Here is a 6,203-nt window from a genome sequence, read left to right as displayed (position 1 = left end):
AGTTTATGATAAAGATAAAGATGCATATGATTAATTTATCCCTAATAGCACAGACCCCCAGTCAGAATAAGCTGGTAAACACGTTTTGAGCTGATCATTTAAAGCAATAGTTTGATATTTTCTGGAAATACACTTTCTCACTGTCTGAGGCTGCAGCCAGTAGCCAGTTAGCTTAGCTTTGCTTAATGATAACAGAGGGAAACAAATGTTTACGTATGTAAACACGGTTTTGTGAATGAAAGTGAAACTGTAACCATTTATTGTCACTCGGCGGTGAAGGTTTGTCCCATGGATCCCTTCCCAGTCGATAGAAAGGGGGAGAGTGTGTGGGTGTGCGACGTTCATATAGTGGGCAGTGGGTGATGTCGCACCCACAGGTGTTTTGATATAATGCGCCTGATCCGAGGGTTACAGTCACGTGGTTACAGGTTCACTGAATGAAATAAAACATCTAGGTCGGGTATGCCAAAAGGTAACAAAATCCACCTACTAGCACCTCTAAAGCTCACTAACTAACTCATCATATCCAGGGCTTAACATTAACGTTTTTGCTCACTAGCCAATGTGGCTAGCGGTTTTCCAAAGACACTAGCCACACACTATTGTCACAAGCCACATTTTTGTTGTTGGGAAATTACCTTTTATATGATTAAAGTTGACTATGGTGTGCTAAATTTTACAAATATCATTAGCTCTGATAAGGTTGTGCTCTTTTTTTGAAAACATGTAGTCTATTAAGATAAACACATTAAAAGAGTAGCTTTTTATTGTATATAATAAAAGTGCTGCACTGGTGTAAAAGATTAATTGAAAAGATGAAAACTAAACTAAAAAAAATTTAATCAGAAACATTGTTTAAATGCTATTTAATTATAACAGCAGTAAATACTGTAAGAGAGAGTAGAAACATGATCTGCATTAGAAACAAGAGCAAAGAATTACAATCAAGGCAACAAGATTACAATTTGATGTAGGCCTATATCACTTTTGTGCACTTTTTGATTGTTTGTTTTTCATCTGCATTTCCTCAGAACTCTAACTGGATTTATGTTTATCAACATGAATCTCTGGTATGTCCACCTGAAACGAGTATACAGGTCTTTATTTTCCAGATTATTCCCATACAAACACATCTCCTGCTTTCCCACATTTACATATATTCATTTAGCTGACGCTTTTATCCAAAGCGACTTACAATTGCTTTAAATGTCAGAGGTCGCACGCCTCTGGAGCAACGAGGGGTTAAGTGTCTTGCTCAGGGAAACATTGGTGGATGGCTCACAGTGGGGGATTGAACCTGGGTCTCTCACACCAAAGGCAGACGTCTTATCCACGGTCACACTTTTATTGAAATATAGAATCAACTCTGGAAAGGTAGCTGTGATATGATGATATGATGTGATATAAGTGCAGCCCTGCCTGTAGTCGTTTTCTTTTTTAACCACCACCATGTCCCTTAATCATGAAGATCTCTGTAATTTTACAGCATTTAACGGCACTTTTCTCCTTCTCCTGTGCATTTTTTCTCCACACTGGTCGGCCACGCACACTCACGCACTGAATAAACGCTGTGTTGATGTGTGTGTGCATGCGACCTGTCTCGTGTGATGACAGAGATTATCTCATCAGGTTAAAAGCAGGCAGGAGAATGACAGTCTAAAGGTCTAAGGGACTGTGGCTGCCCTGTGACAAAGTGAACTTTATATTCTCATTTGATGAAAGTCTGGATGCATGGACATCGTTAGGCCTATTATAGGGGGGCTGAAGCAACCCTAACATGGTCCTAAGCCCTGCCAAATAATAATAAGAAAAATAATTATTACATTTAGATTTTGTTTTACAGTGCAGAGATGTACTCAACAAAGAAAAGCAAGAATATTGATAAATACTATAGAATAATACAAATGTAATTTGTATTTATTGGCTTAAAATAATCGTTCTGGTTGTTTCCTCTGCTTCACAATTTAAATCCCTAGTGTAGTCAGGCTCTAGGACCCTGCAGCCTTACTTCACACACACACACACACACACACACACACACACACACACACACACACACACACACACACACGGTCAAGGAAGATTGATTCAGCATAGTGATAGTGATACAGAGTGAAACTGTTAGTTGTTGTTAATGAGTGTTACTTGCTAAACTTAAGCTACGTTTACTTGAGGTAAAGGAAAGGGGATATTTTAGTTGGCTATGGAAAACACTAGTGTTAGTGGGAGCGCCATTAATATTACCTATCTCTATTAGCCTATTTCAAAACAGTAAAAATCCCCTTGTAATGTTGTTTTCAGTGAAAACTAATTGTCATAGTGTCCCTGTTAATGGTATTGTACCGGTATATCCTTCAGTTCATTGACCAGATGGATAATGAAAATATTTTAGGAGAGAGAGAAGCAGGAGATTGGCAGGGCAGCTGATTCTGAGGTCAGTAGTGGTCTTTAGGTCTCATAGGTGTCATTTACACTGGGGACATGTCCCCACCACATTTTGAAATGGCTGATTTTGTCCCCATGACTTTTTGAAAGAATTTGTTAAAAATGTATAGAAAAATAGCTTGCTCCAAGAAATGTTAATTAATAAATTTAAATACTTTGAGAAAGGTTTATTTGCATAATAATAAAACATGAAAAGCAATTTAAATATAGAAGAAACAAAGTGCATCGTCCAAAAAAAGTAACAGGCTGCTGATTACTGCATTATATTCTGTTATATTTTTCTATTAATGATTTGTCAACTGCCAGCTGAATTTTTTCCCTCTTGTTATAAATGAAGACATTTCCACCCTAAATTGGAGCAGACCCCCACTCATATATTTCATATTTCATATTTCATATTTCTTCAAAATAGTGGTAAAAATCTTCTGAGCTTGTTTTTGAGCAATGTCAGATCTCAAGACAGTCGCTAATCTGAGCCCTTAAGTCCAAAGTGACACCCTCAACTGGTCTACAGGTCAGTACTTGTCTTCCGGTCTGTAGTGGTCTACAGGTCTAAGGAAATGTGGGCTTCTTATAACTTTTCTTCTAACATTATGCATTTGTTGGCAGGTCTAGGCACCAAGGCAGAGCCTAAACTAAATTATTTCATGATATTTATTATATTTGATAACACTTTCTGCATTTATTTGCTGCAATAAATTAAATAAATATGTAGATGTTGCCTAAATGGCTAGGCTAAGCATGAGCATATACCCACAAATATACACACAGGAAAATATAATAAAAATAAAAGCAATCATACATGCGTGCATCCATACAAATTGACAGTAGCCACATTAAATATGATCTGGCCTCAGTAATTCCCCCCATGCAGTTTTGATGCGTCTAAAAGCAACATTACAGTAACTTTTGTTCAACAAGAGCAATGGAAGAAAAGAATATGTCACTTTTTACCTGTTAACTGGTTTGTCGTCGCTTCAGCTGGTTAAGTTGATAATTAACGGCAAGTGGGAGTGACTGTTACCCACCACAGCTGAAATCCACCCACATTTAGCAGGCTGTCGGGTGTTAATGTCAAGACCTGATTATATCTCATTTGATTAATCAGTATTGAGCTAGTGGGCAGAGTTTGTCACATGTCAGAAGTGGCTAATATTTACGTCTCATATGGGTCTTACATTTGGGTGTGGCAAAATGGCACCTTAGCTCCTATGCATACAAATTCACAGCTGCAAGCAAACTCCGGCATAAACTTCGTGGCCACAGCACGCCCTGGTGCGAGGGCCCGTTCAAAGCTGTTTGCAGCTTTAATTACACTTTGGTTGAAATGTAATGTGTCAATTAATGAGCTTTAGAGGTGCTGGTTGTGTTTCCCTGTTTCCAGTGTTTATGCTAAGCTAACCAGCTACTTATATTTAATAAATGAATGAGAGTGGTGTTGAGCTTCTTGTCTAACTCTTGGCACAACTGCAAATACATGTATTTCCCAAAATGTTGAACTATGTCTCTAAAGGTCTGATCTGACATAATGATGCTGTTCACTTCCTTCCCCTTTAATTCAGGATGGCATTGAACTCTTAATGATTGTAAGCCTGATTTACAACTAAGTCTTTCGAAACTCAGAAGAACCTTAACTGACAAACTGCCGTCATGTTCTTCCCCATTAAGCAAACATCATGAGTACTTCTAATATTCATTTTTAAAACTGAAACTCAATCAAATTGTGTCATAATCAGCCCATCAAGTATTATTTATCTTTCATTATCGCAAGGTAGCCATCATAGGAGACTTTAATCCTGCTTTAGTCCTGCGGTTGCCAGCACAGGTCATTATTTTCTTTTGGCTGTTATAGCAGATCAAGTCAAGTCTCTGACATGGCTAGCTGCCAGGTCTTTCCTCGTGCCTTCAGATGACTCAGAAGAAAACTTTTAAACGTTTGAATTTTGAAAGAAATTAATGCTAGAGAACACAGGGATGAGCATGGAGCAACAATGTGAGTTCCATTATGTCTACTTTCCTTTTGGTTATGAGCTTTGTGTTTGTTCTCTTCTTTATATCAAACACACCTACACATTTTCAGTGACCATTTATACATACACACACACAGTGAACAATGATTTACACATTGTAATCCTACCACTCTCTAGCAGAAATATCATCTGTTTTGTTGATACTAACATATAGTGGAGGCATTGTAACACTTGTTCAGTCAAGAATCCAGCACTTACTGATAACCTCAAGTGGAGAGGAGCTCTTTGAGTAAAGGCTGCTTTGATATGTAGAATACTCTGATGCCTTCAGCTGCTACTGTACTGTCACTCAATGATAAAGCTTAGTTTTGAACTCAAACAGTGCGCATAAATCATGTATTTAACAAAAGTGAAATGGTGAGTTTGTTTTTATTTGTCTTCACTTCATTTATTAATTTCTCATCAACAGCAAATCAACAAGCAGCAGCTTCAAAGAATTTCAATTTTACTTCAATCATATTAAAATGTAAATTACATCTACAATTTGTTTGCTAAATATGCTGATTCTTATTTATCTTTTAAAATGTTATTAGTAGGAGATTAAACCATTCCCCTCTTCCACTTCCTGAAGTGAAATTAACTGAGCCCTGCTGTAAACACTCTCACACATTCTCTGCAGTGCAACCAAGGCAGGCATTATCTTATTGTGTGGCCAGTTCAGATGAAAAATGGTGTACAATTGTTCTAAATTAGTGACAGTTGTGTTTCATTGACCAGCTCAGAAGAAAGGACTCATTTGTCTTTAGCCGAAGAGCTTAAGAGTGACTGAGTTTTAGGCAGCAGTGATCAGATGGATGGATGGACACGGTCATGTTATTGAGGGTAAGGAGTTTAGACCTCAAACACAGCCATAACTCTTGACGTTGTTTACCAGCATATTTTCCCACCTCTTTGTGTTTATCACCATTTCCCTTCTGTTCAGGTGGTTATTGGATCAAGTCAAGCTCTCAGTGGGACACTAAATGTCTGCAGTTACCAATTGTTGCATCATGTGGCAGAAAAACACAAAAGAACTCTCTCCAGGTCAACTTTCCCACTGAGACAGAGAAAATTGTGTTTGTGCCAATCTTTAGACTTACACGCGCACACACACACACGGACCAACACTGTTGCTGTTGAAATTTTAACACACAACCACACAAACGTGTATGCTCTCTAATTGCCTGCTTTCAGTGAGAGAGGGCCATTTTGACTGAGACTGTAAGCTTTTCATTTTGAGGGGCCGCAAAAGAGCCAACTCAATTAGCAGTCAGCCACAAACTGTGTGTGTGTCTTGGCTAATAAAGGTTCAGAGTTGTGTTCATGTGCACACAATGGACACTTCTCTCAGTGACATGTCAATATATTCCGCTGAAGTTTTTTGTTTGTGTGTACGTTTGTGTGCAAAACAGGGCTCTGAATGAACCTGGCTCAGTCTCTTGTTGCATTCCTCTGCTGTGGCAGGTCCTCACAGGTTGTGGATTGCCTGTGTGTGTGTGGCCTGTACTACTTCTCTCCACTTGAGTTTAAATCAAAATTATGTAGGTAACAGGAGCGAGTGAACAGGGTGAAATGAAAGTGGGCAGCAAGAGGAAGGGGAAAGCCAAAAGAACTTAAGTCCACTTTAACTGAACATGGATTTAACAATAATTTGTTGGGAATCATCATCATCCAATTCCTGGGTGTAGATTGTCCTTAACAACAGAGCAGTACTCCTAGTGGAAGGGAAGCGAAGCCACACAAGTTTCC

At 38.5% G+C, this 6,203-nt stretch overlaps 1 long non-coding RNA gene across 1 annotated transcript; it reads left to right on the top strand.

Moving 5' to 3' along the window:
* Positions 1–4,883: 4,883 nt before the first annotated feature.
* LOC123968367 lies at positions 4,884–5,816 on the top strand. Its single transcript, XR_006824450.1, has 2 exons — positions 4,884–5,297; positions 5,398–5,816. It is a non-coding gene; the product is annotated as an uncharacterized LOC123968367 (long non-coding RNA).
* Positions 5,817–6,203: the final 387 nt, after the last annotated feature.

This window comes from Micropterus dolomieu, linkage group LG03, assembly GCF_021292245.1.
Source record: "Micropterus dolomieu isolate WLL.071019.BEF.003 ecotype Adirondacks linkage group LG03, ASM2129224v1, whole genome shotgun sequence".
NCBI lineage: Eukaryota > Metazoa > Chordata > Actinopteri > Centrarchiformes > Centrarchidae > Micropterus > Micropterus dolomieu.
This window is presented reverse-complemented; position numbering and strand designations above follow the sequence as displayed.